The sequence below is a fragment of the Apium graveolens genome, chromosome 9, assembly GCF_009905375.1.
Source record: "Apium graveolens cultivar Ventura chromosome 9, ASM990537v1, whole genome shotgun sequence".
NCBI classification, from domain to species: domain Eukaryota; kingdom Viridiplantae; phylum Streptophyta; class Magnoliopsida; order Apiales; family Apiaceae; genus Apium; species Apium graveolens.
The window spans coordinates 73,159,367-73,179,692 of record NC_133655.1 but is presented as its reverse complement, the minus strand read 5'-3'; the positions used below and the strand labels follow the sequence as shown (position 1 = coordinate 73,179,692).

The following is a 20,326-nucleotide window of genomic DNA, read 5'->3' as shown; positions in this document are numbered from 1 at the left end:
GGCCGAATGGATTAGGGTAAGAACAACATTTCATAAGTGTAACACTCTTATGTCTAGCCATTCTTGACCCTATGATATTATATCTCATGGTGAAAGCCTTAGATTCACAAGAATCAAGGAGGTTCACTTTGAGTTTAATAAAAACATCACCATGCAAGGTCAAAACATAGGTTTTTCACTCTAAACTTTTGAAATATATATAAGAATAACATATAGGGAGTAAAATTACTTGGATATAAGATGATTGTTTGAGTGAGAGTTGAAGAAAGAAGGGGATGGGGCTCGGTTTTGGTGGTTGCCGAGAGGGGAGGGGAAAAACCGAGAGGTGAGGGAGGAGGGAGGGAGAAGAGAGTGAAGTGGTGGGGTGAAGTGAGGTGATGATCACTTCTTGGACTTGTTTTTATGCATTGATTTGACTATAATGTGAGTGGGTTTGAGATTTTACAAGAGTAACCCTCCAATATAGTTAGGTAGATTTGCATGCAAGGGTAAAGGGGTAAATTGGTTAGCAAAATGTGAGTTAGTGGGGTTGAGAATGTCTTCTTTGCCCTTTGATTAAATAGAAGAGAGTTTGCATGCAAGGTTATTCATGTAATTTGATAAATATGACAACTAAAATTTATAATGATTTATTTTTATAAAATAAAATACAAGTTCAAAAATTATAAAATTTATACCATAAATTAACTTGTATTTTTAGAGACTTTATAAAATCATTTTCAAAATTTGTGAACAAAATGCCTTTTAAAAGAAGATTTTTCCAAAGCTTAGAATATTCCTTATAAATCAAAAATAAAGAAATTAAATAAACTCTTGCTTTGAAAAATCATATACTACCCAAAGCAAATTTATAATGCAGAAATTTTCACTCACACAAACGTACAATCATTGAATATATTTTCATTTGACTTAATATTATACCAAATTCACAAATAATATTACATAAAATGCCGGTCGTAACAATTTCTTCTAGCATGGCAAAAGACAGTGAGAGGAGTACTACCTTAGTAGGTGAAGGTGAGGGTGTGAGGAGTGTGAGCCAGGGGAGCCCCTGATGCAAGAAAAGAGAGAAATTGAGAGAAAAGCAGGTACAGGAGATATAAGGGTGGATCCAACCATTGCTAGTGAGTCAATGATTGTGGATGATGCTGACAAGGGAAGACAATTTCAGCAACATTACAGAGCTGAAATTGATAACATTTCCTTGGATGCTGACACTTTTACTCATCCTGTGTCAGCCTATCAACTGTTGGCTACTCAGGGCAATGAGGAGGCAAAAAAGATTTTAAACCTAGTACATACTTCAGAATCTCTACAAAGGGGTAAAGCTGCTATCAATATGATGCCTTCTACAGCTGGAGAGCCATCTGAAGAATTTGGAGTAAATTCTAATGACGATGACTTTGGTTCTTTTGATGGAAGCATGAAGGCCCAAGCTCAAGCTCTATTCCAGAGTTACCTGAATGGGCATTGACAAAGGAGTCTACACTAGGGCATTTCAATGTATCCTTAGTCAAACAAGTCATGGCTATCCAAAAGGCAATTCAGGAAACTTCCAATGCTGGTACCAAGGCCATTCTCCAAGCACACTTAGATTCTCTACATCTCATGAAGCTAAAACAATTAAGATAATAAAGGATATAGCTGACTTAAAGTCCTACACTACTGAGAAACTGGATGCAGTTATGCCCTTTGGTACTATGCAGAAACTGTTTATGAGACTGAGAAGAGAATCAGATGCTGAAAAGAAGATGGCCAAATTGGAGGAAAGAGTTCAAATTATTGAGAACTCTATGGTGACCATTCTTCAAAATCAACAGTCTCAGACAAGTCTTCTAATGCAACTGGCTAAAGGACAGGGCTTGACCCCTCTCCTTGATGATAACAAAAAGGGGGAGAATAAAGGGAAAGGGGAGCCATCTATACAAATTCAAATATCCAAAGTGCTAGTTCCTGCCATCACTACTTCTCCAACTCTTCAAATCAAAGGAAAGATTGATGAAATTGATCTAATACAGCTAGCAGCAGCTGAGATGAAGGTGAAAGAGCAAAGGAGGAAAATTGATGAAAGGATGCAACAAGTGTTTGGTTCTACAACTGTAAAATCTCTATCTGTGAAACATAACACAAAAGTTGAGCCAATCATTATGCAGCACAAGCCAGTAAGGAGGAATAAGGTTGGAGAAACCTCTTCAAGGAACCTGAAGCCCATGGTACTCAGGCCAACCACTAGATTCAACAAGGCCTCTACATAGAACCCTCTAGCTCCTGCTCAGCTAAAAGAAGTGGATTTTTCTTTTCAAAAGCCTGATGAAGACAAAGTTTTGGGTGGTAATATCATAAAGCACAAAGAGACCAAGGATGTAGTGGAAAGAATGAATATGGCTATCATCTATAGAGAGGGAAAGTGTATCTGTGTGATTCAAGGACATCCCAAATTCTCAATAGCCAAGAGGGAAGAGACCATGAGGCTAAAGGAAGAAGCTAAAAAGCTGAAGGCTGACAAAAGAACACAAGCAAAGCTTGAAAAACAGCTAAAGTCAAGTCAACTTGAAGATAAGAAGAAGATTGAAGACAAGAGTGAAAGAAACAAGACTAAAAACATAAATGTGGATATGGGGAATGTGGTTGGTGAAAGTGTGGAAGAAAAAAGTGAGGAGAGAAAGAAATGGCAGAATGGTAACAGAAAGAAGGTTAGGGCAAAAAGGAAGAGTGAAGATGACACTGAAGTAATCCAATCAAAATCCAAACCACTACCTTCCATTCCTGAACCTTTTATTGCTGATCCCAGTATCAATATCCATGGTAAACCAATCATCCCTAAAGAGGAACCTATTGATTGAAACACCATCAAATTTCCTACCTTCTTAACTACTTCTCCACCACCAAAGGAACTGAAAAGAAAATCCAAATCTACACCTCCCCCAACCTCAAGAAAATTCACTCAGAAACATAAACCTAAGCCTAAGACACAAGCCTCAAAGGATGATTATGTTCATATTTGTGACATAAAAGAATATACAGATATTAAACTCTACCTGGATGAGCTGAAGGAAGTAAGGGGAATAAATGCCTATGGATATCTACCAGAAAGGCTAGTGTTCAAGTATAAAAGAAGTGTGGAAAGGACTTGGCCTCTTCAAATAATTCTAAATGAGGGCTATTCTACCTTGATTAGAGTCTACTCAACTATAAAAAGGGACACTGGTTTTACCAGGACTGCCAAGTCTGAGATTCTCAACAAGATTTCCAACATAAGGAAGACTTGGAGGGAGTCAAATTTCTTGCCTAGAACAATACTCATCCCAGAGCATGGAATTACAATTCATAAATCACCTCATTGGTTGATGGAGTTTAGAGACAATAAAGGAGACGGAAGATTTTTCAGACTTGAAGATCAACTTAAGATTTCCAGTAATAAAACTCTCAATGACATGCAATCTAAGTTGGATATCAGTGATGAAGATGAGGCTGAATTCTACAGACAACTCCAACTCCAAGTAGAGGAAAATGACAGGAGGCTAGGAAAGAAAACAAGGGAACAAAGGAAAAGAAGATGATTTGCTCAGGCTAGAGGAGCACCCTTGGAAACTCTGTAAATCTTCAACTCTATCTCAGTACATACACTTTTGCAGCACTTTTGAATTTCTACTTAGTTTCAACTCATATATTTGTTAAGTGTTTTGTTATCATCAAGTTAACCCTGAATTTATGCCTACAATTCTAGTAGACATAAATAAGGGGAGATTGTTAGGAATATATGTGTATTAGTTTGATGATAAGTTAAACCAAAACACTGAAGTAGAAAACTAGTGTTTGTAGCCTCAACGGATAAGACCACTTTGGCTATCCGTTGATGGAGTAGCTTTACTTAGAAATAAGTTTAGTATTATAGCACATTTCAGTCTTTGTAAATGAGTCATAATTCTTAGAAGTTGTAGGAAATTATAAGTCATGTTGACTACTAGTGGATATGCAATAGGAGGGCTAATTGTAAATATTTCATGCCTTGTAATTTTGTATAAATGAAGTGGTATCAACTGGTAAATTAAAGGCCTTCAATGGATGAGAAACAAAGCCTCAACGGATGTCTCTAAAGCTTCAACGGATAACATCCATCAACGGATGAGTGCATCAACGGATAAAGCTTCAACTGCTAAAGCATCAACGGATAAGAGCATCAACGGATAAAGCCACCAACGGATGAAAGCTTCAATGGATGCTCCGTTTCATAGCAGTTGATAGTGACAATTCATAAGCTGACAGAGGCACATGGGTTGACAAAGACAATTGGAATGTGGTGGCCTCTTGGAGGAATCAAGAAAAAGCAGCATTTCCATTTTGGTGCAAACAAGGAAGTATTTAAAGATTCACAGATTATCTTAGATTGCATTGGATAGAGAAATGAAGAAGAAACATGTGAATGACTATTTTATAATTGTATTTTATCTTTGTCTTCACTTGTAAAACTTGGTGATATATAAACCAAGTTGCAGCTAGTAATTAGGTGTGAATTTTTAAGAGCTGTTTAGAAAAATTCAGAGAGAAAATCATCTAGTTTGTACTAGGAAGCAGCTGCGAACAATTCTTTGTATCACAGATTTTCTGAAATACACATCTTTGGTGGAACAATAAATCCACCAGAAAAGTTTTAAAAGCTTCTGTGTTCTTTACATTTGTGTTTTGAATATTCATCTGTCTGTACTTGCTTAAAGCAATTCACACACATCTGTTCATTATACCTAGCCTTTGAAACTGCTCAAAACTTTAAAAAGTTTTGAGATTTACATTCAACCCCCTTCTATAAATCTCATTGTTAGTTCCTTAAGAATAATAGTAGTCCTTCATTAGTCCTTGGTTGTCCCTAGTTAGAGGGAGTGTCAGAGGTGTTTTTCCACCCATATTTCATAGGAATTGAGTTAGGATCATGTGTCACAAGTTAGTGCAAATCAGGACACTTTTCTGTCCAGAAAACAGGGGAACATTGGACTTTAAGCTTAGGCCTAGGTAGGCCCAAGCTAGGACTTTGAGTCACACCAAGATTGGAAGTTACCTTATGATCAAAAGAGTCTAGTGTAGAAGTTTGGTAGGTAAACTTGAGAAGTAAGGGTGTCAATTGTTCTCATAAACCCATTGGTGTCATCCTGAAATCACTATAATGAGCACATTCACTTAACATTTAGTTTTAGAGCACTTATGAGTGAGGCCTAGGTTGACCATCATATTTGTAAGATAGTATAAGGTCAGTAGAGTGTAGGGCCTAGGTTAGGGTCAATAGGAAGTTGATGGTTTAGAAAAGGCACTTCGAGTTTCGAGGTCAATATTAGGAGTTTTGACTAGTTTAGCATAACTAAGTGACTTGAGTAAGTGGAGTGAGATCATCCAAGCCTAGTAATGCAATATAGTGTGTTGATGTATTATTATATATTTAAATGTTTTATGTGAGAATATGTGGCTATGTGATCTAGTATGCTTATAAGATAATTGTAAGCATGTATGTGTATATAGGCCTCAGTGCCAATGTGCTTACTTTCGGTTTATAAATAGGTTGAGTTGGTGATAATATATTATAATGAGGCTATTATTATTTTGTGTAGGCTCTCGAGATGAGGGTAAAATTTCCATTAAAGTCGAGTAAAGCTCCCAGTTGCTCCCACATGTCAGTCAATTCAAGCCTTTCTCAAGGCAAATGTTTCAACCTATCTTTTTGTGTTTACACTGCAAGTGTGTGTTAACCTAGCTTTTATATATAATGCGAGTATTCTAATTCACCTTGATATACCTGTATACATGACCAAGTGGTTTCAAATCTATCTTTCGTATAGCATGCAAATGCCATAAACCCTCAAGTATCTATTGCAAGTAATTTAACTTCACTTGGAGATTGCTATGCAAGTAATTCAAAAGTAATACCATGCTAGTATACTAAAATAATTATGATGCTTAACCCTGTATAAGTCATATTTAGTAACCTTATCTTGACACCTAATAGTCAGTTATTCCTCAAAGTTGTTCATATATGCTTGATAACTCCATTCTTATCCTTAAACCATGAGACCCTATTATACTTTGAACTGATACTCACCTTCTTTATATTATATACCTATGTCTTATCTGGAACCACTACATTGAACCTAGTTTGACTTAGTTCCTTTGTACTATCCAATAACCCTATTAAACCGCAATACCAAATCCCTTGTGAATAGAAACTTTACAATTCCATTCGATAAGTTATCAGTCTAATTGATCATGGCCTTAAACTTTATTGAACTTATTCCATGTGCTTCGAAGTTGATCTAGAACCCTTGATAAAGACGTTCACTGTTTAAGAAATTAACCGTCACTTGGCATCGGTTTTTAAAATAAAAAGTTAAAAGTGGATTTTTAGTCCCAAAGGGGGATAAATGTTTTCTTTCGATAGTGGATCCGGACTGAGACACAATCCTTTCCGCTTTTAAATTATAGGCTTGAAGGTTTCCCAGGGATCCCATTAATGTTCTAGAACCCAGCGAGGTTCGGGATTACTTCGCGGCTGATCATCGGCTGTAATCAGTAGCGTCATAAAATGGTTTTTGATAAAGAAATGGTTTTTAATTGTATTGTTACAAAAATATGATGCCATCACCCTGAAAATTTATCTCTTGCTATTATATTATTGGATCTTTCATTTCCACTATTATCCTTTCATTTTTGTTTATGTATTATATAGCACTTGTTGAGCATTTGGCTCACTACTTGCTGTCACCCTGATATTTCAGCTAGCAGATATGGTTAGATTCAAGCAGACTGCGTGTAAGACTTGTGATGCCGATTCGTATGTTCGAGCTCAGGTAGATTAGTGATCGTTTTGTATGAGGACTCGATATTGAAATCAGGTTGTAATAGTTAATAGTATTGGGTTGTTCCAAACTCTAAACTGTAAGATCTTGGATTCAGTGTATTTATTTTCCTTTTGTTAACTATTGTAATTATTCGTATTATTTTCTTTTGTTAAAGTTGGGGTGTGACAATGATGAATGCTATGCACTCATGGAAGCTCATGGAGAGAATGCCTCAGGAACTGATTATAACACTCCCAAATCCGGGGTCAAGATTGGATGTCACTAAACAATCTTTACAAAACATAAAATAACATACAAATGACCCCTCAATTCTGGATCGTTTATAAGTTATGATATGAAACAAGACTCTAACCTTCTAAAATCTACAACAACTAAAATACAAGTTTAATACATGTGCACTAACTCCCTTGTCTTATTCATTTTAACATCTTCATCCTCTTGCAGCTGAGATCTTTCTAAATTATGCTATCTATTAAGAGCTATTCACTTTTATCCTCATTTGATTTTGAAAGAAATAAGAATTGACAAAGCAAGAGTGAGCCAAAAATGCCCAGCAAGTATCATAACTAATTTCCAGGTATCAATTTCAAAAGAAATCTCAGGACACATTTTTTAAACAATTTATAAACATTTCTATTTATTTAAAGTAGTTGAGCAAATAAAACATTGGCCTTTATTGGCCCTCTATCATAAATCAAAAGCAACGAGTAATTTACCGATTCATCTTTTCAATCAGGTCTTTGTCCGGTTTTGTAATCATAGAACTTTTCGAAAAGGAATGTCGTTAATGGAGATCAATAATAAATTAGACCTGACACTAATTCACACCTATATCCTGCTAATCAGTCAGGATACAGTGTAGATCAATACCTATCTGTATAGATACATTCGGGTACCGAGGCTTTATGGCCCAATAACCAAGGATCCGTGTTAAGTGGCATTTAAGTCCACTTATTATGTCCTATAAAGGCTTGAATTGATGTTTTTGTACTCAAGTTATTTGTGTTTTTGATGTGTTTTTGTCATGTTTTGCATTTCAGGCATAAATAAAAGAATAATAATATTTAGCATTATTTTGGTGCTAAATTGGTGTTAGGAAGATATCTCGGGAGTTTGCTCGTAGATCGCTAGCTCAAACCATGTAAGAAAATAAAAATCAGTATTTTTTCCAGAAGGTTAGCACGCCCGCGCTGTAGTAGCATGCGGCCGCACCAAGATGCAGATTAGAAGCGCGCCCGCGCTGGTAAAGTGCGCGGCCGCGCCAGGTCGGGATGAAATTTTTTTTTTTCTACTTGGATTCTGAGAGTTTGAAGCCCTGGTTGATTCTACAGCATATATAATAAAAACTTATGATTGTTTTTTATAAGTAGACGTTCCAGAGCTTAAGGAGAAGGCGTAAGAAGACCGTATATCACAACTCAACCAAGGCGAAGAGGATCAAGTTTAATCTTGTGATTCTTTATTTTAAGTTGTAATCTTGGATGCTAGTTTTCTTATTTGTGAACCTATACTCTTGTTACGTACTTGGGTTATTATTTATTCAGTATAAAGACTATATTTATTATACCATGCTTTTATCGGAACCCACGTTGATGATGAGTCCGATTATGGGCTAATCGTTATCGTGGGGTTCTAGCGGATTTACTTATGGATTTCTTTAGCTAATATGTTTTGATAGCTTAGTGGGTGGTGATTGTATGATAACCTAGTATTGGTTGTGCTTATTCATTTTATGAGCGTCGCGAACTTATAAGATATTTTGTTAATCTCTAATGAAGCGAAAGTGAATTTAGGGGTTTAGAACTTGTCATGATAACATAAGTTCTTGTATTGTTATGCATGATTCGTAGGTAATTTTAACCATCTTACTTGCCCTATATAATCATGATAGATAACTTGCGCATTAAACCGTTATGTTGTCAAATTCTATAGACATATAGGGTCCCAATATAATTGGTGTCTATTCAACTTCCATCTCTTTTGTGGATTTCTGGTATTAGGGTATTCCTACAACGAAAATTGGCGTTTACTAGTTTCGTGTTGTCTAATTAGTGTCATCACCATTACATGCTAAGGTTAAGAACAAATAGGCTATTTAATGAAGTAGTAATGAAACTTGAATCCCATGTTTGTGTCATATAGTTAATCAATCCTCTTAATATCTTAGTTAATGTTCTTTATTATAATTTCTTAGTTAATTGTAGTTATAAAACAACTTGAATTTTTTAATCGTCTTAGCATTGAATAATAACCATACCATTATTGCATAAGTGCATTGATTGAAGTTAACTTAAAAGAGTCTTTGTGGGAACGAACTCGAAATAATTCTATATTACTTGCGATCGCGTATACTTACGATCGCGTATACTTGCGTGAATATTAGCGCGTGTTTTCTTCTTAACAAGTTTTTGGCGCCGCTTCCGGGGACTTGGGGTTAATTTTTAGTTTATGTGTTTGTCATCAGTGGTTGTTAAAGTTCATTGACTTGGACATTGTTACTTACTTATTTCCTTGGCGTGTTTCAGGTACTCTAGCGAGCGTGTATGCATATGCGTTCTCGGTCTCATAAGAGAACACTGGATAAAGCTGAGGAGGAAGTTGTAGTAGCTAAGGAAGTTTTCGACGAAGTTCTTGTCGAGGAGAAAGTTGAGGAAGAAGCTCTTATTGCAATGGGAGAACCACAAGCGAATACAAAGGCTTTGATGGATTACTCTCAGCCGAAGATTAATGATATTCAGTCTAGCATTGTCCGACCAGACATCTCGGCTAACACCTTTGAGATCAAGTCGAGCACAATTTAAATGATACAGAACTCAGTTCAGTTTGGGGGTTCTCCGGCAGAAGACCCTAACATGCACATCATAGATTTCATCGAGATCTGCGACACTTTCAAGTTCAATGGAGTTCCAGTAGATGCTATTAAGTTGAGGCTTTTTCCATTCTCTCTGCGGGATAAAGCTAAGTGCTGGATACATTCTCTACCACCAGGGTCTATCACCAAATGAGAGGATCTTGCTCAAAAGTTCCTAACTAAATTCTTTTCTGTGACGAAGACTGCTGCAATCATAAATGCACTTACTTAATTCGCTCAGCAATCTGGAGAATCTTTATGTGAGGCTTGGGATCGCTACAAGGAGATGCTTAGAAAGTGTCCTCACCATGGGATGCCTGACTGGATGATCATTAACTGCTTTTATAATGGTTTGGGTGCTACTTCTAGACCCATGCTTGATGCAGCATCAGGAGGAGCCTTGTGGGCTAAAAGCTATGATGAATCTTATGAATTTATTAAACTGATGGCTACTAATGAGTAACAGATTCCTACTCAGGAAGTACCTTAGGGCAAGGTAGCAGGTATTCTGGAGATGGATGCAACTACTGCTATAACTGCTCAACTTAAGGCTTTAACGATGAAGGTGGATTCTTTAGCTAATTATGGAGTTAATCAGATCACTAGTGTTTGTGAGCTTTGTGCTGGTGCGCACGAGACTGATCAGTGTGCTATTTCTAGTGAATCACTCAGTTTGTGAGCAACTTTTAGAGATCGTAGCAGCCTGTACCATCCACCTATCATCCCAACAACCACAATCATCCCAACTTCAGCTGGAGCAATACTCATAATGCGGTTCAACAACCTTATCATCAGTATGCAACAAAGACATACACCCCTCCTGGTTTTTAGCAACCTCAATATGCACCAAGACAATAACTCCAGCTGCAACAGTCTAATGAAAAATCTGAATTGGAGGAGTTGAGGCTCATGTACAAGAGCCAAGCAATTTCCATCAAGACCTTGGAGAATCAAATTGGGTAAATTGCCAATGCCATGCTAAATCATCAACCTAGTACACTCCCTAGTGATACTGAAGTGCTTGGAAAGAGGGAAGTTAAGGAGCATGTTAAGGCAATTACACTGAGGACTGGAAAGGTTGCAAATTCCGAAAAATCTCAAGTTTCGGAAGAGGAAGCTGTGGCGGAAGAAGTGCAGAAGGAAGCAGACGTGGAACCAAGAAAGACTACTATGGAACACACTCCTCCTGAGGGCAATACATGGGAGAAACATATATATCCTCCACCTCCTTTTCCTAAGAGGCTGTAGAAGAAAAAGCTGGATAAGCAGTTTGAGAAGTTCTTGAACAGATGCCTAGTTATACGAAGTTTATGAAAGGTATTCTCTCTCAGAAAGTGAAGCTTGATGACTTAGAGACATTTTCTCTTACGGAGGAATGTAGTGTTGTGCTGCAACGGAAGTTACCGCCGAAGCTTAAAGATCCTAGAAGCTTCACTATTCCTTGTACTATTGTAAAAATGTCATTTGACAAATTCTTATGTGACTTGGGAGCTAGCATCAATCTGATGCCCTTGTCAGTCTTCAAGAAATTGGACTTACCTGATCCAAAGCCTACTTATATGACCTTGTAGTTGGCCGATCGTTCTATTACATATTCACTAGGCATTGTGGAGGATGTCTTGGTCAAGGTGGATAAACTCATCTTTCATGCTGAGTTTGTAATTCTTAATTTCGAGGAGGATAAGAAGATTCCCATAATCTTGGAAAGACCATTCTTGACTACTGGCTGAACCTTGATTGATGTGTAGAAGGGTGAGCTTACTATGCGAGTGCTGAATCAGGATGTGACGTTTAACGTTTTTAATGGAATAAAATTCCAAACTGAAAACGAGGAGTGCTTAAAAGTGGAGTTGGTCGATTATGTGGTTACTGCAGACCTTGATCAAATGCTAAGGTCTGATGCCTTAGAGAAGGCCTTGTTGGGGAATTCAGATAGTGAAGATGATGAAGGTGATGAGCAGTTGCAGTATTTGGATGCTTCTCCTTGAAAGTGAAGGTTAGATATGCTGTTTTAATCTCTTTGATTGGAAGAGTTGAATAAATATCCAAAGCACCTCAAGCCTTCTCTTGAGAAAGATCCTACACTTGAGCTTAAACCATTTCCTGAACACTTACGGTATGGTTTTCTAGGTGATGCATCTACTTTGCCTGTTATTATTGCATCTGACCTTTCAGGTAGTGATGAGGAAAATGTCTTAAGAATTCTGAGAGAGTTCAAGTTGGAAATTGGATGGACTATAGCAGATATCAAGGAAATCAGTCCTTCTTATTGCATGCATAAAATTCAGCTAGAGGAAGGTAGCAAGCCTACTGTTGAGAAATAGAGAAGGCTTAATCCGATCATGAAAGAAGTTGTGAAGAAACAAATCCTCAAGTGGCTAGATGTAGGGATCATTTATCCCATTTCTAACAGTTCTTGGGTGAGTCCAATTCAGTGTGTGCCGAAGAAAGGAGGCATCACAGTTGTTGCTAATGAGAAGAATGAGCTCATACCTACTCGAACAGTCACGGGGTGGAGAGTGTTAGGAATATGTTGTGAACTTGATGACAAATTAAACAAAACACCTTAGTAGATTTAACTTGGTGAATTTTATAGCACTCGATGGATAATCAAATATAGTCCTGACGGATGATTTAATATAGTCCCGACGGATGATGATTTGACATCCACCGAGTGAGTTGCTTATGTAACAAATAAGTATTATAGCATATTTCTATAAACAACTTTGTGTATATTCTGTAGGAGTATACGAGTCATGTTGACTACTAGTGGATATACAGAATAGGTTGATTAATTGTAAAAATGAGATGTCTTGTAATTCTGTATAAGTGAAATGGAGTCAAGTGACAAATAGCTACCCGATGGATGATTAACAAAGCTACCCGGCGGATGATCAACAAAGACTACCCGAAAGATGACAAACATGTACCCGACGGATGATCAAATTCAAATATCTGTTGACAGTGACAACACAGTCACATGCGTTGGGTGTTTGCAAAAGGAATGTGGCAGCCTGTTAAGAAGGAATTTGAGAACAAAGAAGCATTACCATTTCAATGCAATTGTGAAGATATTTAAAGATGCTGGAATAGAGTAGTGAAGTAGCATGAAGTTAGACTAGATATGTTTTATTTTATATCTTGTCTTTTTTCATGTAGACTTGGTGATATATAAACCAAGTGTAGCTAGTAGAACATTCAACTAAGCAAATACATTTTAAAGAGAGATAGAAAAAGCTGTACTTGTCAAGAATTTCTCTGTAGTTTGTTTGTTCTACTTGTAAAGCAGTTATGAGCCATTTTAAGCTACACAGAGTTCTCAAACTGAATATATATATATATCTGGTGGATACATTCAAATCCACCAGAAAGTTTTAAAAGCTTGTATTTTTATTACTTTGTGTTTTGATTTATATAATTCTTTTATTCCGCACTCTGCAAATCAAACACTTATATATATTCAGTTAGAACAGTTTTAAAATCTTGAAAAAGTAGCCAGAATTACGTTCAACCCCCCTTCTGTAATTCTTGTTGTATTGTTAGGGAATAACAATTGGTATCAGAGCAAGCTCTTGAAGTACAAAGAGTGTAAAGATCACAACAAACAGCAAGATGAACAAGAAGGATGTTGGAGTCAAAATTCCATTTCTGGACAAAGATAATTATCACCACTGGAAGGTGAAAATGAACCTACATCTTCTTTCCCAAGATGGGGCCTATGTGGATTGAATAGGGAGAGGTCCTCATGTACCAATGAGAGCTACAACTGGCAATGAACCATCTGTTCCCAAACCTAGGCATGAATGGTCAGATCCTGATATTGAGCAAGTCAGGAAAGATAAGAAAGCCATGAACATTTTGTTCAATGGAGTTGTTGGTGATATGTTTGATGACATCATTAATTGTAAAACAGCCAAAGAGGTTTGGGACACAATCCAGATTATTTGTGATGGTACTGAGCAAGTAAGGGAGAACAAGATGTAGCCACTGATTCAGCAATATGAGCATTTCCATTGTAAAGAAAGTGAGTCTCTTACTGATATTTTTAGTAGATTTCAAAAGCTACTAAATGCTCTAAAGTTGCATGGAAGAGTCTATCAAACAAAAGACTTTAACCTCAAGTTCCTTAGATCTCTTCCAAAAGAGTGGAAGCCAATGACAGTTTCATTGAGCAATTCTCAGGATTACAAGAATTTCACCTTGGAGAGACTGTATGGCATCCTAAAAACTTATGAGCTTGAAATTGAGCAAGATGAGAGGATGGAGAAAGGAAGGAATAAAGGAGGTTCCATAGCACTGGTTGCCGAGTTAGAGAAAGAGAAAGAGATGAATGTAGAAGCCGTTGAGTCTACATCAAAGGTCTGTGAAAGCAAGGGTAAAAGGATGGTAGATGAAAATGAAGATCAGTTGAGCCAAGATGACATGGATGATATTTATAAGCATTTAACATTCCTGTCCAGAAGATTTTCCAAGCTCAAGTTCAAAAAGAATTTTGGAGCAGCCATTCCAAGTAGAAACATGGTGGATACATCCAAATCCAAATTCAAATGTTTCAAATGTGGCTTGGCAGGGCATTGGTCCAATGAGTGTAGAAAGTCATATTCTAGCAAGAAGAAGTTTGAGCCTGTTGATTATAAAAAAAAATACTTTGAGTTGCTCAAGCAAAAAGAAAAGGCTTTCATTATACAAGAAAATGACTGGGCAGCTGATGGATTAGATGAAGATGAAGAAACAAGCTATGTCAATCTAGCCCTGATGGCCAAGTTTGATGAAATAGAAACAAGTTTTTCAAGTAATCAGGTAATCACCACTAACCAAGCACATTTATCTAAAGCTGAGTGTAATGATGCAATAAATTACATGTCTACAGAATTATATCACTTGCATGTTACACTTAAGTCCCTCACTAAGGAAAATGCTAAAATTAAAGAAAACAATTTATTTTTAAGTGAGAGGAATAATGTGCTAGAATCTCAGTTTATTGAATTTGAAAAATTGAGAATTGAGTGTAAGATTGCTAAGGATGAATTAACTGAGTCCTTGAAGAAAGAAGAGATTTTAAAGAAGCAGATTGAACGAGAACAGGAAGTGATTAAGGCATGTAAATCATCCAGAGATGTCCATGCTCGAATCACTAAAGTTCAAGGTATCGAGTCCTTTTGTGATGCAGCCTGGAAGAAGAGTAAGGAGAAGCTGGAATCCAATTTGGTTGAAGGATTGTTGACAGATGTGGACTCGACGGATGATGAAAATCATCCGTCGGATAATCAAAAGGATTATCTGTTGAGTGACAAAGAACCACATCCGTCGGCTGTGAGTAAACCTGTGAGCAAAGCTAAGCTACCCAAGTTAAATGAGAAATATGGCTCAGTTTCTAAGAACTTTATTCCAGGAGAATCAAGTCAAGTCAGGAAGGAAAAGAAAGTTAATGTTGGTCATCTGTCCATCAAGCAATTGAATGACAGATTAGAAAAGATTGAGGTTAAAACAGAAGCTAAAAAGAAAAACAATAGAAATGGAAAAGTAGGAATTAACAAGCATAACAACTACACACCTGATAAATATGCTCCAAGAAAAATCCGTGTTAAGTGTGGTAGTGTTAATCATTTGTCTTTTAATTTCAAACTTTCCATGCCTACTTCTATGTCTGCACCCTCTTCTTTTCCAAACATGACTGCCATGCCTACCATGCCTATGAATGCTATGTCTGCTCAGAATATGAATGCACAATTTGCTAATATGCCATTTGCACCTAATCCTTATTATGCTGTATTTAGTATGCCTCAAATGCCATTTAGCATGCCTTACTGGAATAACATGTTTACAAATAGCATGCCTTTTGCTGTTAATCAAAATCTGCATGACAATTCTGTTCTAATGACTGGTTTCAAAGGTCCAACTCAGATGACTAAGGATGAATCAGAAATTCCCAAGTCAAATGAGATCAAACCTAAGAAACCAAAGAAGAAAGCTAACAAGGCAGGACCCAAGGAAACTTGGGTACCAAAATTAACTTGATTTGATTTTGATGTGTGCAGGGAAACAGAAAGAATCTTTGGTATCTGGATAGTGGTTGCTCAAGGCACATGACTGGAGATTCTACCTTACTCACTGAGTTCAAAGAAAGAGTTGGCCCAAGTATTACTTTTGGAGATGACAGCAAGGGTTATACTATGGGATATGGCTTGATTTCAAAAGACAATGTCATCATTGAAGAGGTTGCCCTAGTGGATGGTCTTAAGCATAATTTGTTGAGTATCATCCAACTTTGTGATAAGGGAAATTCAGTAACCTTGAATTCAAAAGCCTGTGTTGTGACAAACAAAAAAAACAACAAAGTGGTTCTCACTGAAGTGAGAAAAGGGAATGTGTATCTAGCTGACTTCAACTCATCAAATGCAGAATCTGTCAATTGTCTTCTCAGTAAAGCAAGTCAAGATGAAAGTTGGCTATGGCACACGAAGTTGTCTCATCTAAACTTCAAAACAAGAAAGAACTGGTTAGAGGTATTCCTCAAGTGGAGTTTACTAAGGATGGATTGTGTGATGCCTGCCAGAAAGGAAAGCAGATCAAAGCATCAGTAAGAAAGAAGCTTGATTCAATATTTGAAGAACCATTGCAATTGTTATATATGGATTTGTTTGGACTAGTCAATGTGTTGTCCATCTCAAGGAAAAGATTTTGCCTAGTAATTGTGGATGATTTTTCAAAGTTCTCTTGGACATATTTCCTAAAGTCTAAAGATAAAGCTAGTGAAATCATCATTAATCACATAAGGTAAGTCAACAATCATCCTGGTTTTAAAGAATCAGGAGTGACAATGGAACTGAGTTCAAGAATTTTGAGATGAGATCATTTTGTGAAGATAATGGGATTATGCATGAGTTTTCTACAGCAAGAACTCCACAATAAAATGGAGTAGTGGAAAGAAAGAACAGATCTCTTATTGAAGCTACAAGGACAATGCTTGAAGAATCAAAGTTACCAACATATTTTTGGGCTAAAGCTGTGAATACTGCCTGCTACACTCAGAATATTTCTTTGGTTAATCAAGCAAAGTGCATGACACCCTACCAATTGTTCAAGAATAGGAAGCCAACCCTAAATTTTCTTCATGTCTTTGGCTGCAAATGTTATATCTTAAGGAATCAAACTGATCAACATGGGAAGTTTGATGCTAAAGCATATGAAGGAATTTTTGTTGGATATGTTATGGGAAAGGCATATAGAGTCTACAATCTAAGAACCAATATTGTTATGGAATCAGTACATGTTGTGTTTGATGACAGAATGATTGGAGAACTACAAGATGGAAATTTCCATGAGAGCCTCAAATTTGATAATATGGAGATGGTTAGTGATGACAATGATGATGAAAGTGATCAAGAAATAGTGAATAAGGATAATGCAGTAAAATCTATAACTAATGAAGCACATAATTCAACATATGTCGAGTTACAAAATGCTTCATCCATCGGGAGATAATCTGCCTTATCTGTCTGGAGATAATCAGCTTCATCCGTCGGGACACAAAGTGCATCATCCGTCGGAACATTAAGAGAAGCTGAAAGTCAGAATAGATCACCTACAGAAAGTTCCCCTTTCTCAAATCAAAGATTCACAAACTCAGGGGGAGTTTCTCATAATCAAAACTCAGTCACACATCGAGACAACAATGAGGCCTCTTCATCTAGAGTTAATCTACCTCAACAAAGAAAATGGACTAAAGATCACCCTTTTGAGCTCATCATTGGTGATGCATTTTCTAGAGTTCAAACAAGGAGAGCAACTCAAGAAAAATGTCTATATTGCAGTTTCCTATCTAAGGAAGAACCAAAGAAGGTAGAAGAAGCTTTGTTGGATCCTGATTGGATTTTAGCTATGTAAAAGGAGCTAAACCAATTTGAAAGGAACAAGGTATGGAAGCTGGTACCCAAACCTAAAGGAAAGAATCTAATTGACACCAAGTGGGTATTCAGAAACAAGATGTATGAAAATGGCATAGTGGTCAGGAATAAAGCTAGATTGGTTGCTAAGGGCTACTTCCAATAAGAAGGAATAGATTTTGATGAAATCTTTGCTCCTATTGTAAGACTTGAAGCCATCAGAATTTTCTTAGCCTATGCAGCTCATGCCAATTTCAAGGTCTATCAAATGGATGTCAAAAGTGCGTTTCTGAATGGAGATTTGGAGGAGGAATTCTATGTCAGTCAACCTCCTGGTTTTAAAGATCCAAATTTTCCCGGATATGTCTACTATCTTTTGAAAGCACTTTATGGACTGAAGCAAGCACCTACAGCCTGGTATGACACTTTATCAAAGTTTCTTTTGGAAAATCACTTCAAAGGAGGTACTGTTGATAAAACCTTATTCTTTAGAAATGTTAATGGCTCTAGTATACTTGTTCAAATCTATTTGGATGATATTATATTTGGCTCTACAGATGAAAAACTTTGCAAAAAATTTGCCAAATTGATGCAAAGTAAGTATGAAATGAGCATGATGGGAGAACTAACTTACTTTCTTGGTTTACAAGTTAAGCAAGTTAGTGATGGAATATTCATTAGTCAAACTAAATATATTCATGATCTTTTAAAGAATTTTGATCTAATGGATTGCACATCTGCAAAAACTCACATGGCCATTGCAACTAAGCTTGAATTAAACACTACTGAAAAGTCTGTGGATATTTCAAGCTATAGGGGCATGGTTGGCTCACTTCTGTACTTAACAACTAGTAGGCCAAATATAATGTTTGCTACTTGTCTTTGTGCTAGATTTTTGACTGATCCTAGAGAATCTCACTTAGTAGCTATTGAGAGAATTTTCAGATATCTCAAGGGAACACTAAAACTTGGCATTTGGTACCCTAGAGATTCTGGTTTTAATCTAACTTGTTATTCAGATGCAGATTATGTAGGTTGTAAAATAGACATAAAAAGTGCAACAAGAACCTGTCAATTTCTAGGGAACAAGCTTGTGTACTGGTTCAGTAAAAAGCAAAATTCAGTTTCTACTTCTATAGCTGAAGCTAAATATATTGTTGCTGATAGTTGCTGTGCACAGATTTTGTGGATAAAAGACCAATTGTTCGAAGATGGTCTACAAGAGGATAGAATTCCCATTTTCTGTGATAACACAAGTGCAATTGCCATCACTGAAAATCCAGTACAACATTCAAGAACAAAGCACATAGACATAAAGTACCACTTCATTAGGAAAAATGTGATGAATGGTACTGTGGAACTTCATTTTGTTCCAAGTGAAAAGCAGCTTGCAGATATCTTTACCAAGCCACTTGATGAATCCACCTTTTCAAGGTTGGTAAGTGAGTTAGGTATGCTTAATTATTCTTGAATTGTTTCAGATATTTTTTGCAAGTTTTAAAAACTTAATTGATTTTTCTATTTTGGATGAAATTTTGGCTAAGTCAAAATTTACATCCCGACGGATGTTCATTATCCATCGAGTTTGATCATCCGTCGGAATATTATTTGTTAATATAAATCAATTACTTTTCCGGATTATTTTATAACCCGACAGATAATTGATTTGTCCTCATCTGTCAAATTGTCTTAATCTTAGCCGTTAAAACTCTGAATATTATCCATCGAGTATACTTACAGTTTGTAAGTATAACACGACGAATAATTGACAGAATTTTTACAGTTTATTTATTTTTAAATGACTATTTTGGGCTATTTTTTTGTTACTTTATTTAACTTAATTATTTTTGACAGTTTATTTATGAGATAGTATAAAAGTAGAATTCATTTTTATTCTACTCTTTTATCATTCTCAAATCAATTACTCTAACTTCCTTTCTTCTCCAAAGCAAATATTCTCTCTACAAATTTCTCATTCTCTAACAATGGCACCGGTAGTCAAAATCATGTCTCAATCTGGATATATCTATGAAAAGAACAACTTTGAAGCACTTTTGAATAAGGAGATTCCTCAGTCTGGAGACTTTTATAAGATGATGGATTTTGTGAAGAGCTGTAAACTCAGTTATGCTATGCTGGAATCACCCACAATCTACTGTGAAGTTATGGAGGAGATATGGAAAACTGCCGTGTACAACTCTACTGACAAGACCATAACTTTCACTCTTAAAGGTAAGTAGTTTTGCATTAATAGTGACATTATCAAAGCATGCTTTAGAATTTCAGGTAACACCTCTACAGTTCCACACACAGATACTGATATAGTTAAAATGTTAAATTCTATGGGCTATGCACTTTTAACTTCTAAGTTAAGTGAGATTAGGAGGCTAGGTCTTAGAAATGAATGGAGCTATCTGTGTGATATGGTAACCAAAGTATTTTCTGGTAAAATAAGAAATTTTGATTTTGTTAACATTTCTATGCTTAACATGCTCTATATGCTAGTTACTGATAAGTACTTTAACTTCAGTGACTTGATCATGTTTGAGTTAGGTTATAAGTTAGGATAACTTAATAAGAGAGGTAAAAGTGTCTATTATGCTAGATTCTTTATGATGCTTGCTAACCATCTTATTGAGAATATTGGTGTTGAGAACCCAACCAACAAACTGAATTGTTGGGTTCAAGAAAGGAGAGTCATTGCTGATCTCAACAGGGCAAGTCACCACAAAGAGGTGCCCCTCTTC

The 20,326-nt window shown here is 36.5% G+C and overlaps 1 non-coding gene across 1 annotated transcript; it reads right to left on the bottom strand.

The window, feature by feature from the left end:
- Nucleotides 1-9,901: 9,901 nt before the first annotated feature.
- On the bottom strand, nucleotides 9,902-10,008 carry LOC141688542 (small nucleolar RNA R71). The gene has a single exon (XR_012561978.1). It is a non-coding gene; the product is annotated as a small nucleolar RNA R71 (small nucleolar RNA).
- Nucleotides 10,009-20,326: the final 10,318 nt, after the last annotated feature.